We start from the raw sequence: 16,555 nt of genomic DNA on the forward strand, positions 1-16,555 counted from the left end.
AGTGTTCTTTGTTGTTAGGGTGTTAGGGTTGTTTGTTGTTAGTGGGTTAGGTTTGTTTGTTGATAAGGGGTTAGGTTTTGTGTTGTTAGGGGGTTATTATTGTTCGTTGCTGGGGGTTAGTGTTGTTTGTTCTTAGGGCGTTAGTGTTGTTTGTTCTTAGGGGTTAGGGTTGGTTGTTCTTAGGGTGTTAGTGTTGTTTGTTGTTAGGGGGTTAGTGTTGTTTGTTGTTAGGGGTTTAGGGTTGTTTCTTGTTAGGGGGTTAGTGTTGTTTGTTGTTAGGGGCTTAGTGTTGTTTGTTTTTAGGGGTTCAGTGTTGTTTGCTTTTAGGGTTTTAGGGTTGTTTGTTTTTTAGAGGTGAGTGTTGTTTGTTGTTAGGGGGTTAGGATTGTTTGTTTTTAGGGGGTTAGTGTTGTTTGTGGTTAGGGCGTTCCTGTTGGATGTTGTTAGCGGGTTAGTGTTTTTTGTTGTTAGTGGGTTAGTGCTGTTTGTTGTTATTGGCTTAGTGTTGTTTGTTTTTAGGGGTTCAGTGTTGTTTGTTTTTAGGGTTTTAGGGTTGTTTGTTTTTAGGGGGTTAGTGTTGTTTGTTTTTAGGGGGTTAGGATTGTTTGTTGTTAGGGGGTTAGTGTTGGTTGTTGTTAGCGTGTCAGTGTTTTTTGTTGTTAGTGGGTTAGTGCTGTTTGTTGTTATTGGCTTAGTGTTGTTTGTTTTTAGGGTTTTAGGGTTGTTTGTTTTTTAGGCGTGAGTGTTGTTTGTTGTTAGGGGGTTAGGATTGTTTGTTTTTAGGGGGTTAGTGTTGTTTGTGGTTACGGTGTTACTGTTGGATGTTGTTAGCGGGTTAGTGTTTTTTGTTGTTAGAGTGTTAGTGCTGTTTGTTGTTAGGGGCTTAGTGTTGTTTGTTTTAAGGGGTTCAGTGTTGTTTGTTTTTAGGGTTTTAGGGTTGTTTATTTTTAGGGGGTTAGTGTTGTTTGTTGTTAGGGGGTTCGTGTTTTTGTTCTTAGGGGTTAGTGTTGTTTGTTGTTAGAGGGTTAGTGTTGTTTGTTCTCAGGGGATGAGTGTTGTTTGTTTTTCGGGGTTTATTGTTGTTTCTTTTTAGGGGGTTAGTGTTGTTGGTTGCTAGGTGGTTAGCACTGTTGTTAGGGGGTTAGTGTTGTTTGTTCTTACGGGGTTAGTGTTGTTTGTGGTTAGGGGGTTAGTGTTGTAGATTGTTAGGGGGTTAGGATTGTTTGTTGTTAGGGGTTTAGGGGTGTTTGTTGTTAGGGGGTTAAGGTTGTTTGTTGTTAGGAGGTTAGTGTTGTTTGTTGTTACGGGGTTAGGTTAGTTTCTTGTTAGGGGTTTAGGGTTGTTTGTTGTTAGGGGGTTAGTGTTGTTTGTCAGGGTGTTAGGGTTGTTTGTTGTTAGTGGTTTAGGGTTGTTTGTTGTTAGTCGGATAGTGTTTTTGGTTTTTAGGGGTTAGGGTTGTTTGTTGTTTGGGGGTTAGTGTTTGTTGTTAGGGGGTTAGGGTTGTTTGTTGTTAGGGTGTTAGTGTTCTTTGATGTTAGGGGTTCAGGGTTGTTTGTTGTTAGGGTGTTAGTGTTCTTTGATGTTAGGGGTTTAGGGTTGTTTGTTGTTCGGGGGTTATTGTTGTTTGTTGTTAGGGGGTTAGGGTTGTTTGTTGTTAGGGGGTTAGTGTTGTTTGTTGTTAGGGGGTTAGGGTTGTTTGTTGTTAGGGTGTTAGTGTTGTTTGTTGTTAGTGGGTTAGGGTTGTTTGTTGTTTGGTTAGGATTGTTTGTTGTTAGGGGGTTAGTGTTGTTTGTTGTTAGGGGTTTAGGGTTGTTTCTTGTTGGGGTTTAGTGGTTTTTGTTGTTAGGGTGTTAGTCTTTATTGTGGTTAGGGGGTTAGTGTTGTTGGTTGTTCGGGGGTTAGGATTGTTTGTTGTTAGGGGGTTAGGGTTGTTTGTTGTTTGGGGGTTAGGGCTGTTTGTTGTTATGGGGTTAGTGTTGTTTGTTGTTATGGGGTTAGGGTAGTTTCTTGTTAGGGGTTTAGTGTTGTTTGTTGTTTGGGGGTTAGTGTTTGTTGTTAGGGGTTTAGGGTTGTTTCTTGTTGGGGTTTAGTGGTTTTTGTTGTTAGGGTGTTAGTGTTGTTTGTTGTTAGGGTGTTAGTGTTTTGTGTTGTTAGGGGGTTAGTGTTGTTTGATGTTAGGGGGTTAGTGTTCTTTGTTGTTAGGGTGTTAGTGTTGTTTGTTGTTACGGTGTTAGTGTTCTGTGTTGTTAGGGGGTTAGTGTTGTTTGATGTTACGGGTTTAGGGTTGTTTGTTGTTAAGGGGTTAGTGTTGTTCGTTGTTAGGGTGTGAGGTTTGTTTGTTGTTTGTGGGTTAGGGTTGTTTGTTGTTAGTGGGTTAGTGTTTTTGATTTTTAGGGGTTACGGTTGTTTGTTGTTTGAGGGTTAGTGTTTGTTGTTAGGGGGTTAGGGTTGTTTGTTGTTAGGGTGTTAGTGTTCTTTGATGTTAGGGGTTTAGGGTTGTTTGTTGTTAGGGGGTTGGTGTTGTTTGTTGTTAGCGGGTTAGGGTTGTTTGTTGTTAGGGTGTTAGTGTTGATTGTTGTTAGGGCGTTCGGGTTGTTTGTTGTTGGGTGTTAGTGTTGTTTGTTGTTAGTGGGTTATGTTTGTTTGTTGTTTGGTTAGGGTTGTTTTTTGTTAGGGGGTTAGTGTTGTTTGTTGTTAGGGGTTCAGGGTTGTTTCTTGTTGGGGTTTAGTTGTTTTTGTTGTTCGGGTGTTAGTGTTTATTGTGGTTGGGGGTTAGTGTTGTTGGTTGTTCGGGGGTTAGGATAGTTTGTTGTTAGGGGGTTAGGGTTGTTTGTTGTTTGGGGGTTAGTGTTGTTTGTTGTTACGGGGTTAGTGTTGTTTGTTGTTACGGGGTTAGGGTAGTTTCTTGTTAGGGGTTTAGTGTTGTTTGTTCTTAGGGGGTTAGTGTTTGTTGTTAGGGGTTAAGGGTTGTTTCTTGTTCGGGTTTAGTGGTTTTTGTTGTTAGGGTGTTAGTGTTGTTTGTTGTTAGGGTGATAGTGTTTTGTGTTGTTAGTGGGTTAGTGTTGTTTGATGTTAGGGGTTTATGGTTGTTTGTTGTTAGGGGGTTAGTGTTGTTTGTTGTTAGGGTGTTAGGGTTGTTTGTTGTTAGTGGTTCAGGGTTGTTTGTTGTTAGTGGGTTAGTGTTTTTGGTTTTTAGGGGTTAGGGTTGTTTGTTGTTTGGGGGTTAGTGCTTGTTGTTAGGGGGTTAGGGTTGTTTGTTTTTATGGTGTTAGTGTTGTTTGTTGTTAGGGGGTTATGGTTGTTTGTTGTTAGGGTGTTAGTGTTGTTTGTTGTTAGTGGGTTAGGGTTTTTTGTTGTTTGGTTAGGGTTGTTTGTTGTTAGGGGGTTAGTGTTGTTTGTTGATAGGGGTTTAGGGTTGTTTCTTGTTGGGGTTTAGTGGTTTTTGTTGTTAGGGTGTTAGTGTTTACTGTGGTTAGGGGGTTAGTGTTGTTGGTTGTTCGGGGGTTAGGATTGTTTGTTGTTAGGGGGTTAGGGTTTTTTGTTGTTTGGGGGTTAGGGTTGTTTGTTGTTACCGGGTTAGGGTAGTTTCTTGTTAGTTGTTTAGTGTTGTTTGTTGTTAGGGGCTTAGTGTTTGTTGTTAGGGGTTTAGGGTTGTTTCTTGTTGGGGTTTAGTGGTTTTTGTTGTTAGGGTGTTAGTGTTGTTTGTTGTTAGGGTGTTAGTGTTTTGTGTTGTTAGGGGGTTAGTGTTGTTTGATGTTAGGGGTTTAGGGTTGTTTGTTGTTAGGGGGTTAGGGTTGTTTGCTGTTAGTGGGTTAGGGTTGTTTGTTGTTAGTGGGTTAGTGTTTTTGGTTTTTAGGGGTTAGGGTTGTTTGTTGTTTGGGGGTTAGTGTTTGTTGTTAGGGGGCTAGGGTTGTTTGTTGTTAGGGTGTTAGTGTTCTTTGATGTTAGGTGTTTCGGGTTGTTTGTTGTTAGGGGGTTAGTGTTCTTTGTTGTTAGGGTGTTAGGGTTGTTTGTTGTTAGTGGGTTAGGTTTGTTTGTTGATAAGGGGTTAGGTTTTGTGTTGTTAGGGGGTTATTATTGTTCGTTGCTGGGGGTTAGTGTTGTTTGTTCTTAGGGCGTTAGTGTTGTTTGTTCTTAGGGGTTAGGGTTGGTTGTTCTTAGGGTGTTAGTGTTGTTTGTTGTTAGGGGGTTAGTGTTGTTTGTTGTTAGGGGTTTAGGGTTGTTTCTTGTTAGGGGGTTAGTGTTGTTTGTTGTTAGGGGCTTAGTGTTGTTTGTTTTTAGGGGTTCAGTGTTGTTTGCTTTTAGGGTTTTAGGGTTGTTTGTTTTTTAGAGGTGAGTGTTGTTTGTTGTTAGGGGGTTAGGATTGTTTGTTTTTAGGGGGTTAGTGTTGTTTGTGGTTAGGGCGTTCCTGTTGGATGTTGTTAGCGGGTTAGTGTTTTTTGTTGTTAGAGTGTTAGTGCTGTTTGTTGTTATTGGCTTAGTGTTGTTTGTTTTAAGGGGTTCAGTGTTGTTTGTTTTTAGGGTTTTAGGGTTGTTTATTTTTAGGGGGTTAGTGTTGTTTGTTGTTAGGGGGTTCGTGTTTTTGTTCTTAGGGGTTAGTGTTGTTTGTTGTTAGAGGGTTAGTGTTGTTTGTTCTTAGGGGATGAGTGTTGTTTGTTTTTCGGGGTTTATTGTTGTTTCTTTTTAGGGGGTTAGTGTTGTTGGTTGCTAGGTGGTTAGCACTGTTGTTAGGGGGTTAGTGTTGTTTGTTCTTACGGGGTTAGTGTTGTTTGTGGTTAGAGGGTTAGTGTTGTAGGTTGTTAGGGGGTTAGGATTGTTTGTTGTTAGGGGTTTAGGGGTGTTTGTTGTTAGGGGGTTAAGGTTGTTTGTTGTTAGGAGGTTAGTGTTGTTTGTTGTTACGGGGTTAGGTTAGTTTCTTGTTAGGGGTTTAGGGTTGTTTGTTGTTAGGGGGTTAGTGTTGTTTGTCAGGGTGTTAGGATTGTTTGTTGTTAGTGGTTTAGGGTTGTTTGTTGTTAGTCGGATAGTGTTTTTGGTTTTTAGGGGTTAGGGTTGTTTGTTGTTTGGGGGTTAGTGTTTGTTGTTAGGGGGTTAGGGTTGTTTGTTGTTAGGGTGTTAGTGTTCTTTGATGTTAGGGGTTCAGGGTTGTTTGTTGTTAGGGTGTTAGTGTTCTTTGATGTTAGGGGTTTAGGGTTGTTTGTTGTTCGGGGGTTATTGTTGTTTGTTGTTAGGGGGTTAGGGTTGTTTGTTGTTAGGGGGTTAGTGTTGTTTGTTGTTAGGGGGTTAGGGTTGTTTGTTGTTAGGGTGTTAGTGTTGTTTGTTGTTAGTGGGTTAGGGTTGTTTGTTGTTTGGTTAGGATTGTTTGTTGTTAGGGGGTTAGTGTTGTTTGTTGCTAGGGGGTTAGTGTTGTTTGTTGTTAGGGGTTTAGGGTTGTTTCTTGTTGGGGTTTAGTGGTTTTTGTTGTTAGGGTCTTAGTCTTTATTGTGGTTAGGGGGTTAGTGTTGTTGGTTGTTTGGGGGTTAGGATTGTTTGTTGTTAGGGGGTTAGGGTTGTTTGTTGTTTGGGGGTTAGGGCTGTTTGTTGTTATAGGGTTAGTGTTGTTTGTTGTTACGGGGTTAGGGTAGTTTCTTGTTAGGGGTTTAGTGTTGTTTGTTGTTTGGGGGTTAGTGTTTGTTGTTAGGGGTTTAGGGTTGTTTCTTGTTGGGGTTTAGTGGTTTTTGTTGTTAGGGTGTTAGTGTTGTTTTTTGTTAGGGTGTTAGTGTTTTGTGTTGTTAGGGGGTTAGTGTTGTTTGATGTTCGGGGTTTAGGGTTGTTTGTTGTTAGGGGGTTAGTGTTGTTTGTTGTTAGTGTGTTAGGGTTGTTTGTTGTTAGTGGTTTAGGGTAGTTTGTTGTTAGTGGGTTAGTGATTTTGGTTTTTAGGGTTTAGGGTTGTTTGTTGTTAGGGTGTTAGTGTTGTTTGTTGTTAGGGAGTTAGGGTTGTTTTTTGTTATGGTGTTAGTGATGTTTGTTGTTGGTGGGTTAGGGTTTTTTGTTGTTTGGTTAGGGTTGTTTTTTGTTAGGGAGTTAGTGTTGTTTGTTGTGAGGGGTTTAGGCTTGTTTCTTGTTGGCGTTTAGTGGTTTTTGTTGTTAGGGTGTTAGTGTTTATTGTGGTTAGGGAGTTAGTGTTGTTGGTTGTTCGGGGGGTTAGGATTGTTTGTTGTTAAGGGGTTAGGGTTGTTTGTTGTTTGGGGTTTAGGATTGTTTGTTGTTACGGGTTAGTGTTGTTTGTTGTTACGGGGTTAGGGTATTTTCTTGTTAGGGGTTCAGTGTTGTTTGTTGTTAGGGGGTTAGTGTTTGTTGTTAGGGGTTTAGGGTTGTTTCTTGTTGGGGTTTAGTGGTTTCTGTTGTTAGGGTGTTAGTGTTGTTTGTTGTTAGGGTGTTAGTGTTTTGTGTTGTTAGGGGGTTAGTGTTGTTTGATGTTAGGGGTTCAGGGTTGTTTGTTGTTAGGGGGTTAGTGTTGTTTGATGTTAGGGGTTCAGGGTTGTTTGTTGTTAGGGTGTTAGTGTTCTTTGATGTTAGGGGTTTAGGGTTGTTTGTTGTTAGGGTGTTAGTGTTGTTTGTTGTTAGGAGGTTAGGGTTGTTTCTTGTTATGGGGTTAGTGTTGTTTGTTGTTACGGGGTTAGGGTAGTTTCTTGTTACGGGTTTAGTGTTGTTTTTTGTTAGAGGGTTAGTGTTTGTTTTTAGGGGTTTAGAGTTGTTTCTTGTTGGGGTTTAGTGGTTTTTGTTGTTAGGGTGTTAGTGTTGTTTGTTGTTAGGGTGTTAGGGTTTTGTGTTGTTAGGGGGTTAGTGTTGTTTGATGTTAGGGGTTTAGGGTTGTTTTTTGTTAGTGGGTTAGGGTTGTTTGTTGTAAGTGGGTTAGTGTTTTTGGTTTTTAGGGGTTAGGGTTGTTTGTTGCTTGGGGGTTAGTGTTTGCTGTAAGGGGTTTAGGGTTGTTTGTTGTTAGGGTGTTAGTGTTCTTTGATGTTAGGCGTTTAGGGTTGTTTCTTGTTAGGGGGTTAGTGTTGTTTATTGTTAGGGGTTAGGGTTGTTTGTGGTTAGGGTGTTAGTGTTGTTTGTGGTTAGGTTGTTAGTGTTGTTTGTTGTTAGGGGGTTAGGGTTGTTTGTTGTTAGGGTGTTAGTGTTGTTTGTTGTTAGTGGGTTATTTTTGTTTGTTGCTTGGTTAGGGTTGTTTGTTGTTAGGGGGTTAGTGTTGTTTGTTCTTAGTGGGTTAGGGTTGTTTGTTGTTAGTTGGTTAGTGTTTTTGGTTTTCAGGGGTTAGGGTTGTTTGTTGTTTGGGGGTTAGGGTTTCTTGTTTGGGGGTTAGGGTTGTTTGTTGTTAGGGTTTTTGTGTTCTTTGATGTTAGGGGTTTAGGGTTGTTTGTTGTTAGGGGGTTAGTGTTGTTTTTTGTTAGGGGGTTAGTGTTTGTTGTTAGGGGTTTCGGGTTGTTTCTTGTTGGGGTTTAGTGGTTTTTGTTGTTAGGGTGTTAGTGTTGTTTGTTGTTAGGGTGTTAGTGTTTTGTGTTGTTAGGGGGTTAGTGTTGTTTGATGTTAGGGGTTTAGGGTTGTTTGTTGTTAGGCGGTTAGTGTTGTTTGTTGTTAGGGTGTTAGGGTTGTTTGTTGTTAGGGGTTTAGGGTTGTTTGTTGTTAGTGGGTTAGTGTTTTTGGTTTTTAGGGGTTAGGTTTGTTTGTTGTTTGGGGGTTAGTGTTTGTTGTTAGGGGGTTAGGGTTGTTTGTTGTTATGGTGTTAGTGTTCTTTGATGTTAGGGGTTTAGGGTTGTTTGTTGTTATGGGGTTAGTGTTGTTCGTTGTTAGGGGGTTAGGGTTGTTTCTTGCTACGGGGTTAGTGTTGTTTGTTGTTACGGGGTTAGGGTAGTTTCTTGTTCGGGGTTTAGTGTTGTTTTTTGTTAGGGGGTTACTGTTTGTTGTTAGGGGTTCAGGGTTGTTTGCTGTTAGGGTGTTAGTGTTGTTTGTTGTTAGGGAGTTAGGGTTGTTTGTTGTTAGGGTGTTAGTGTTGTTTGTTGTTAGTGGGTTAGGGTTTTTTGTTGTTTGGTTAGGGTTTTTTTTTGTTAGGGGGTTAGCGTTGTTTGTTGTTTGGGGGTTAGGGTTGTCTGTTGTTACGGGTTAGTGTTGTTTGTTGTTACGGGGTTAGGGTAGTTTCTTGTTAGGGGTTCAGTGTTATTTGTTGTTAGGGGGTTAGTGTTTGTTGTTAGGGCTTTAGGGTTGATTCTTGTTGGGGTTTAGTGGTTTCTGTTGTTAGGGTGTTAGTGTTGTTTGTTGTTAGGGGGTTAGTGTTGTTTGTTGTTAGGGGGTTAGGGTTGTTTGTTGTTAGGGTGTTAGTGTTGTTTGTTGTTAGGGGGTTAGGGTTGTTTGTTGTTAGGGTGTTAGTGTTGTTTGTTTTTAGTTAGTTAGGGTTTTTTGTTGTTTGGTTAGGATTGTTTGTTGTTAGGGGATTAGTGTTGTTTGTTTTTAGGGGGTTAGTGTTTGTTGTTAGGGGTTTAGGGTTGTTTGTTGTTACGGGTTAGTGTTGTTTGTTGTTAAGGGGTTAGGGTATTTTCTTGTTAGGGGTTCAGTGTTGTTTGTTGTTAGGGGGTTAGTGTTTCTTGTTAGGAGTTTAGGGTTGTTTCTTGTTGGGGTTTAGTAGTTTCTGTTGTTAGGGTGTTAGTGTTGTTTGTTGTTAGGGTGTTACTGTTTTGTGTTGTTAGGGGGTTAGTGTTGTTTGATGTTAGGGGTTCAGGGTTCTTTGTTGTTAGGGGGTTAGTGTTGTTTGTTGTTAGGGTGTTAGGGTTGTTTGTTGTTAGTGGGTTAGGGTTGTTTTTTGTTAGTGGGTTAGTTTTTTTGGTTTTTAGGGGTTAGGGTTGTTTGTTGTTAGGGGGTTAGGGTTGTTTGTTGTTAGGGTGTTAGTGTTCTTTGATGTTAGGGGTTTAGGGTTGTTTGTTGTTAGGGGGTTAGTGTTGTTTGTTGTTAGGGGGTTAGGGTTGTTTGTTGTTAGGTTGTTAGTGTTGTTTGTTGTTAGGGGTTTAGGGTTGTTTGTTGTTAGGGGGTTAGTGTTTTTTGTTCTTAGGGGTTTAGGGTTGTTTCTTGTTGGGGTTTAGGGGTTTTTGTTGTTAGGGTGTTAGTGTTGTTTGTTGTTAGGGTGTTAGTGTTTTGTGTTGTTAGGGGGTTAGTGTTGTTTGATGTTAGGGGTTTAGGGTTGTTTGTTGTTAGGGGGTTAGTGTTGTTTGTTGTTAGGTTGTTAGGGTTGTTTGTTGTTAGGGTGTTAGTGTTGTTTGTTGTTAGGGAGTTAGGGTTGTTTTTTGTTCGGGTGTTAGTGTTGTTTGTTGTTGGTGGGTTAGGGTTTTTTGTTGTTTGGTTAGGGTTGTTTTTTGTTAGGGGGTTAGTGTTGTTTGTTGTGAGGGGTTTAGTGTTGTTTCTTGTTGGGGTTTAGTGGTTTTTGTTGTTAGGGTGTTAGTGTTTATTGTGGTTAGGGGGTTAGTGTTGTTGGTTGTTCGGGGGGTTAGGATTGCTTGTTGTTAAGGGGTTAGGGTTGTTTGTTGTTTGAGGTTTAGGGTTGTTTGTTGTTTCGGGGTTAGGGTTGTTTGTTGTTACGGGTTAGTGTTGTTTGTTGTTACGGGGTTAGGGTATTTTCTTGTTAGGGGTTCAGTGTTGTTTGTTGTTAGGGGGTTAGTGTTGTTTGTTGTTAGGGTGTTAGTGTTCTTTGATGTTAGGGGTTTAGGGTTGTTTGTTGTTAGGGGGTTATTGTTGTTTGTTGTTAGGGGGTTAGGGTTGTTTCTTGTTAGGGGGTTAGTGTTGTTTGTTGTTAGGGGGTTAGGGTTGTTTGTTGTTAGGGTGTTAGTGTTGTTTGTTGTTAGTGCGTTAGGGTTGTTTGTTGTTTGGTTAGGATTGTTTGTTGTTAGGGGGTTAGTGTTGTTTGTTGTTAGGGGGTTAGTGTTGTTTGTTGTTAAGGGTTTAGGGTTGTTTTTTGTTGGGGTTTAGTGGTTTTTGTTGTTAGGGTGTTAGTCTTTATTGTGGTTAGGGGGTTAGTGTTGTTGGTTGTTCGGGGGGTTAGGATTGTTTGTTGTTAAGGGGTTAGGGTTGTTTGTTGTTTGGGGGTTAGGGTTGTTTGTTGTTACGGGTTAGTGTTGTTTGTTGTTACGGGGTTAGGGTATTTTCTTGTTAGGGGTTGAGTGTTGTTTTTTGTTAGGGGGTTAGTGTTTGTTGTTAGGGGATTAGGGTTGTTTCTTGTTGGGGTTTAGTGGTTTTTGTTGTTAGGGTGTTAGTGTGGTTTGTTGTTAGGGTGTTAGTGTTTTGTGTTGTTAGGGGGTTAGTGTTGTTTCATGTTACGGGGTAAGGGTTGTTTGTTGTTAGGGGGTTAGTGTTGTTTGTAGTTAGGGTGTTAGTGTTGTTTGTTGTTAGTGGGTTAGGGTTGTTTGTTGTTAGTGGGTTAGTTTTTTTGGTTTTTAGGGGTTAGGGTTGTTTGTTGTTAGGGAGTTAGGGTTGTTTGTTGTTAGGGTGTTAGTGTTCTTTGATGTTAGGGGATTAGGTTTGTTTGTTGTTAGGGGGTTAGTGTTGTTTGTTGTTAGGGGGTTAGGGTTGTTTGTTGTTAGGGTGTTAGTGTTGTTTGTTGTTAGGGGGTTAGGGTTGTTTGCTGTTAGGGTGTTAGTGTTGTTTGTTGTTAGTGGGTTAGGGTTTTTTGTTGTTTGGTTAGGGTTGTTTGTTGTTAGGGGGTTAGTGTTGTTTGTTCTTAGGGGTTTAGGGTTGTTTCTTGTTGGGGTTTAGTGGTTTTTGTTGTTAGGGTGTTAGTGTTTTTTGTTGTTAGGGTGTTAGTGTTGTTTGTTGTTAGGGAGTTAGGGTTGTTTGTTGTTAGGGTGTTAGTGTTGTTTGTTGTTAGGGGGTTAGGTTTGTTTGTTGTTAGGGTGTTAGTGTTGTTTGTTGTTAGTGGGTTAGGGTTTTTTGTTGTTTGGTTCGGATTGTTTGTTGTTAGGGGGTTAGTGTTGTTTGTTGTTAGGGGTTTAGGGTTGTTTCTTGTTGGGGTTTAGTGGTTTTTTTTGTTAGGGTGTTAGTCTTTATTGTGGTTAGGGGGTTAGTGTTGTTGGTTGTTCGGGGGTTAGGATTGTTTGTTGTTAGGGGGTTAGGGTTGTTTGTTGTTTGGGGGTTAGGGCTGTTTGTTGTTACGGGGTTAGTGTTGTTTGTTGTTACGGGGTTAGGGTAGTTTCTTGTTAGGGGTTTAGTGTTGTTTGTTGTTAGGGGGTTAGTGTTTTGTGTTGTTAGGGGGTTAGTGTTGTTTGATGTTAGGGGTTTAGGGTTGTTTGTTGTTAGGGGGTTAGTGTTGTTTGTTGTTAGGGTGTTAGGGTTGTTTGTTGTTAGTGGTTTAGGGTTGTTTGTTGTTAGTGGGTTAGTGTTTTTGGTTTTTAGGGGTTAGGGTTGTTTGTTGTTTGGGGGTTAGTGTTTGTTGTTAGGGGGTTAGGGTTGTTTGTTGTTAGGGTGTTTGTGTTCTTTGATGTTAGGGGTTAGGGTTGTTTGTTGTTAGGGGGTTAATGTTGTTCGGTGTTAGGGGGTTAGGGTTGTTTCTTGTTACGGGGTTAGTGTTGTTTGTTCTTACGGGGTTAGGGTAGTTTCTTGTTAGGGGTTTATTGTTGTTTGTTGTTAGGGGGTTAGTGTTTGTTGTTAGGGGTTTAGGGTTGTTTCTTGTTGGGGTTTAGTGGTTTCTGTTGTTAGTGTGTTAGTGTTGTTTGTTGTTAGGGTGTTAGTGTTTTGTGTTGTTAGGGGGTTAGTGTTGTTTCATGTTAGGGGGTAAGTGTTGTTTGTTGTTAGGGGGTTAGTGTTGTTTGTTGTTAGGGTGTTAGGGTTGTTTGTTGTTAGTGGGTTAGGGTTGTTTGTTGTTAGTGGGTTAGTTTTTTTGGTTTTTAGGGGCTAGGGTTGTTTGTTGTTAGGGGGTTAGTGTTCTTTGATGTTAGGGGTTTAGGGTTGTTTGTTGTTAGGGGGTTAGTGTTGTTTGTTGTTAGGGTGTTAGGGATGTTTGTTGTTAGTGGGTTAGGGTTGTTTGTTGATAAGCGGTTAGGTTTTGTGTTGTTAGGGGGTTAGTATTGTTCGTTGCTTTGGGTTAGTGTTGTTTGTTCTTAGGGCGTTAGTGTTGTTTGTTCTTAGGGGTTAGGGTTGTTTGTTGTTAGGGTGTTAGTGTTGTTTGTTGTTAGGGTGTTAGGGTTGTTTGTTGTTAGTGGTTCAGGGTTGTTTGTTGTTAGTGGGTTAGTGTTTTTGGTTTTTAGGGGTTAGGGTTGTTTGTTGTTAGGGGGTTAGTGTTGTTTGTTGTTAGGGGGTTAGGGTTGTTTGTTGTTAGGGTGTTAGTGTTGTTTGTTATTAGGGGGTTAGGGTTGTTTGTTGTTAGGGTGTTAGTGTTGTTTGTTGTTAGTTGGTTAGGGTTTTTTTTTGTTTGGTTAGGATTGTTTGTTGTTAGGGGTTTAGTGTTGTTTGTTGTTAGGGGGTTAGTGTTTGTTGTTGTTGGTTAGGGTTGTTTGTTGTTAGGGTGTTAGTGTTCTTTGATGTTAGGGGTTTAGGGTTGTTTGTTGTTAGGGGGTTAGTGTTGTTTGTTGTTAGGGGGTTAGGGTTGTTTGTTGTTAGGGTGTTAGTGTTGTTTGTTGTTAGGGGGTTAGGGTTGTTTGTTGTTAGGGTGTAAGTGTTGTTTGTTGTTAGTTGGTTAGAGTTTTTTGTTGTTTGGTTAGGATTGTTGTTAGGGGTTTAGTGTTGTTTGTTGTTAGGGGGTTAGTGTTTGTTGTTAGGGGTTTAGGGTTGTTTCTTGTTGGGGTTTAGTGTTTTTTGTTGTTAGGGTGTTAGTGTTTGTTGTTAGGGTGTTAGTGTTTTGTGATGTTAGGGGGTTAGTGTTGTTTGATGTTAGGGGTTTAGGGTTGTTTGTTGTTAGGGAGTTAGTGTTTGTTGTTAGGGTGTTAGGGTTGTTTGTTGTTCGTGGGTTAGGGTTGTTTGTTGTTAGTGGGTTAGTGTTTTTGGTTTTTAGGGGTTAGGGTTGCTTCTTGTTTGGGGTTTAGTGTTTGTTGTTAGGGAGTTAGGGTTGTTTGTTGTTAGGGTGTTAGTGTTCTTTGATGTTAGGGGTTTAGGGCTGTTTGTTGTTAGGGGGTTAGTGTTGTTTGTTGTTAGGGGGTTAGGGTTGTTTGTTGTTAGGGTGTTAGTGTTGTTTGTTGTGGGGGGTTAGGGTTGTTTGTTGTTAGGGTGTTAGTGTTGTTTGTTAGTGGGTTAGGGTTTTTTGTTGTTTGGTTAGGATTGTTTGTTGTTAGGGGTTTAGTGTTGTTTGTTGTTAGGGGTTTAGGGTTGTTTCTTGTTGGGGTTTAGTGGTTTTTGTTGTTAGGGTGTTAGTCTTTATTGTGGTTAGGGGGTTAGTGTTGTTGGTTGTTCGGGGGTTAGGATTGTTTGTTGTAAGGGGGTTAGGGTTGTTTGTTGTTTGGGGGTTAGGGCTGTTTGTTGTTACGGGGTTAGTGTTGTTTGTTGTTACGGGGTTAGCGTAGTTTCTTGTTAGGGGTTTAGTGTTGTTTGTTGTTAGGGCGTTAGTGTTTGTTGTTAGGGGTTTCGGGTTGTTTCTTGTTGCGGTTTAGTGGTTTTTGTTGTTAGGGTGTTAGTGTTGTTTGTTGTTAGGGTGTTAGTGTTTTGTGTTGTTAGGGGGTTAGTGTTGTTTGATGTTAGGGGTTTAGGGTTGTTTGTTGTTAGGGGGTTAGTGTTGTTGGTTGTTAGGTTGTTAGGGTTGTTTGTTGTTAGGGTGTTAGTGTTGTTTGTTGTTAGGGGGTTAGGGTTGTTTGCTGTTAGGGTGTTAGTGTTGTTTGTTGTTAGTGGGTTAGGGTTTTTTGTTGTTTGGTTCGGATTGTTTGTTGTTAGGGGGTTAGTGTTGTTTGTTGTTAGGGGTTTAGGGTTGTTTCTTGTTGGGGTTTAGTGGTTTTTGTTGTTAGGGTGTTAGTCTTTATTGTGGTTAGGGGGTTAGTGTTGTTGGTTGTTCGGGGGTTAGGATTGTTTGTTGTTAGGGGGTTAGGGTTGTTTGTTGTTTGGGGGTTAGGGCTGTTTGTTGTTACGGGGTTAGTGTTGTTTGTTGTTACGGGGTTAGGGTAGTTTCTTGTTAGGGGTTTAGTGTTGTTTGTTGTTAGGGGGTTAGTGTTTGTTGTTAGGGGTTTCGGGTTGTTTCTTGTTGGGGTTTAGTGGTTTTTGTTGTTAGGGTGTTAGTGTTTTGTGTTGTTAGGGGGTTAGTGTTGTTTGATGTTAGGGGTTTAGGGTTGTTTGTTGTTAGGGGGTTAGTGTTGTTTGTTGTTAGGGTGTTAGGGTTGTTTGTTGTTAGTGGTTTAGGGTTGTTTGTTGTTAGTGGGTTAGTGTTTTTGGTTTTTAGGGGTTAGGGTTGTTTGTTGTTTGGGGGTTAGTGTTTGTTGTTAGGGGGTTAGGGTTGTTTGTTGTTAGGGTGTTTGTGTTCTTTGATGTTAGGGGTTAGGGTTGTTTGTTGTTAGGGGGTTAATATTGTTCGGTGTTAGGGGGTTAGGGGTGTTTCTTGTTACGGGGTTAGTGTTGTTTGTTCTTACGGGGTTAGGGTAGTTTCTTGTTAGGGGTTTATTGTTGTTTGTTGTTAGGGGGTTAGTGTTTGTTGTTAGGGGTTTAGGGTTGTTTCTTGTTGGGGTTTAGCGGTTTCTGTTGTTAGTGTGTTAGTGTTGTTTGTTGTTAGGGTGTTAGTGTTTTGTGTTGTTAGGGGGTTAGTGTTGTTTCATGTTAGGGGGTAAGTGTTGTTTGTTGTTAGGGGGTTACTGTTGTTTGTTGTTAGGGTGTTAGGGTTGTTTGTTGTTAGTGGGTTAGGGTTGTTTGTTGTTAGTGGGTTAGTTTTTTTGGTTTTTAGGGGCTAGGGTTGTTTGTTGTTAGGGGGTTAGTGTTCTTTGATGTTAGGGGTTTAGGGTTGTTTGTTGTTAGGGGGTTAGTGTTGTTTGTTGTTAGGGTGTTAGGGATGTTTGTTGTTAGTGGGTTAGGGTTGTTTGTTGATAAGCGGTTAGGTTTTGTGTTGTTAGGGGGTTAGTATTGTTCGTTGCTTTGGGTTAGTGTTGTTTGTTCTTAGGGCGTTAGTGTTGTTTGTTCTTAGGGGTTAGGGTTGTTTGTTGTTAGGGTGTTAGTGTTGTTTGTTGTTAGGGTGTTAGGGTTGTTTGTTGTTAGTGGTTCAGGGTTGTTTGTTGTTAGTGGGTTAGTGTTTTTGGTTTTTAGGGGTTAGGGTTGTTTGTTGTTAGGGGGTTAGTGTTGTTTGTTGTTAGGGGGTTAGGGTTGTTTGTTGTTAGGGTGTTAGTGTTGTTTGTTATTAGGGGGTTAGGGTTGTTTGTTGTTAGGGTGTTAGTGTTGTTTGTTGTTAGTTGGTTAGGGTTTTTTTTTGTTTGGTTAGGATTGTTTGTTGTTAGGGGTTTAGTGTTGTTTGTTGTTAGGGGGTTAGTGTTTGTTGTTGTTGGTTAGGGTTGTTTGTTGTTAGGGTGTTAGTGTTCTTTGATGTTAGGGGTTTAGGGTTGTTTGTTGTTAGGGGGTTAGTGTTGTTTGTTGTTAGGGGGTTAGGGTTGTTTGTTGTTAGGGTGTTAGTGTTGTTTGTTGTTAGGGGGTTAGGGTTGTTTGTTGTTAGGGTGTAAGTGTTGTTTGTTGTTAGTTGGTTAGAGTTTTTTGTTGTTTGGTTAGGATTGTTTGTTGTTAGGGGTTTAGTGTTGTTTGTTGTTAGGGGGTTAGTGTTTGTTGTTAGGGGTTTAGGGTTGTTTCTTGTTGGGGTTTAGTGTTTTTTGTTGTTAGGGTGTTAGTGTTTGTTGTTAGGGTGTTAGTGTTTTGTGATGTTAGGGGGTTAGTGTTGTTTGATGTTAGGGGTTTAGGGTTGTTTGTTGTTAGGGGGTTAGTGTTTGTTGTTAGGGTGTTAGGGTTGTTTGTTGTTAGTGGGTTAGGGTTGTTTGTTGTTAGTGGGTTAGTGTTTTTGGTTTTTAGGGGTTAGGGTTGCTTCTTGTTTGGGGTTTAGTGTTTGTTGTTAGGGAGTTAGGGTTGTTCGTTGTTAGGGTGTTAGTGTTCTTTGATGTTAGGGGTTTAGGGCTGTTTGTTGTTAGGGGGTTAGTGTTGTTTGTTGTTAGGGGGTTAGGGTTGTTTGTTGTTAGGGTGTTAGTGTTGTTTGTTGTGGGGGGTTAGGGTTGTTTGTTGTTAGGGTGTTAGTGTTGTTTGTTAGTGGGTTAGGGTTTTTTGTTGTTTGGTTAGGATTGTTTGTTGTTAGGGGTTTAGTGTTGTTTGTTGTTAGGGGTTTAGGGTTGTTTCTTGTTGGGGTTTAGTGGTTTTTGTTGTTAGGGTGTTAGTCTTTATTGTGGTTAGGGGGTTAGTGTTGTTGGTTGTTCGGGGGTTAGGATTGTTTGTTGTAAGGGGGTTAGGGTTGTTTGTTGTTTGGGGGTTAGGGCTGTTTGTTGTTACGGGGTTAGTGTTGTTTGTTGTTACGGGGTTAGCGTAGTTTCTTGTTAGGGGTTTAGTGTTGTTTGTTGTTAGGGCGTTAGTGTTTGTTGTTAGGGGTTTCGGGTTGTTTCTTGTTGCGGTT

Source organism: Elephas maximus, chromosome 13, assembly GCF_024166365.1.
Source record: "Elephas maximus indicus isolate mEleMax1 chromosome 13, mEleMax1 primary haplotype, whole genome shotgun sequence".
Lineage (NCBI taxonomy): Eukaryota > Metazoa > Chordata > Mammalia > Proboscidea > Elephantidae > Elephas > Elephas maximus.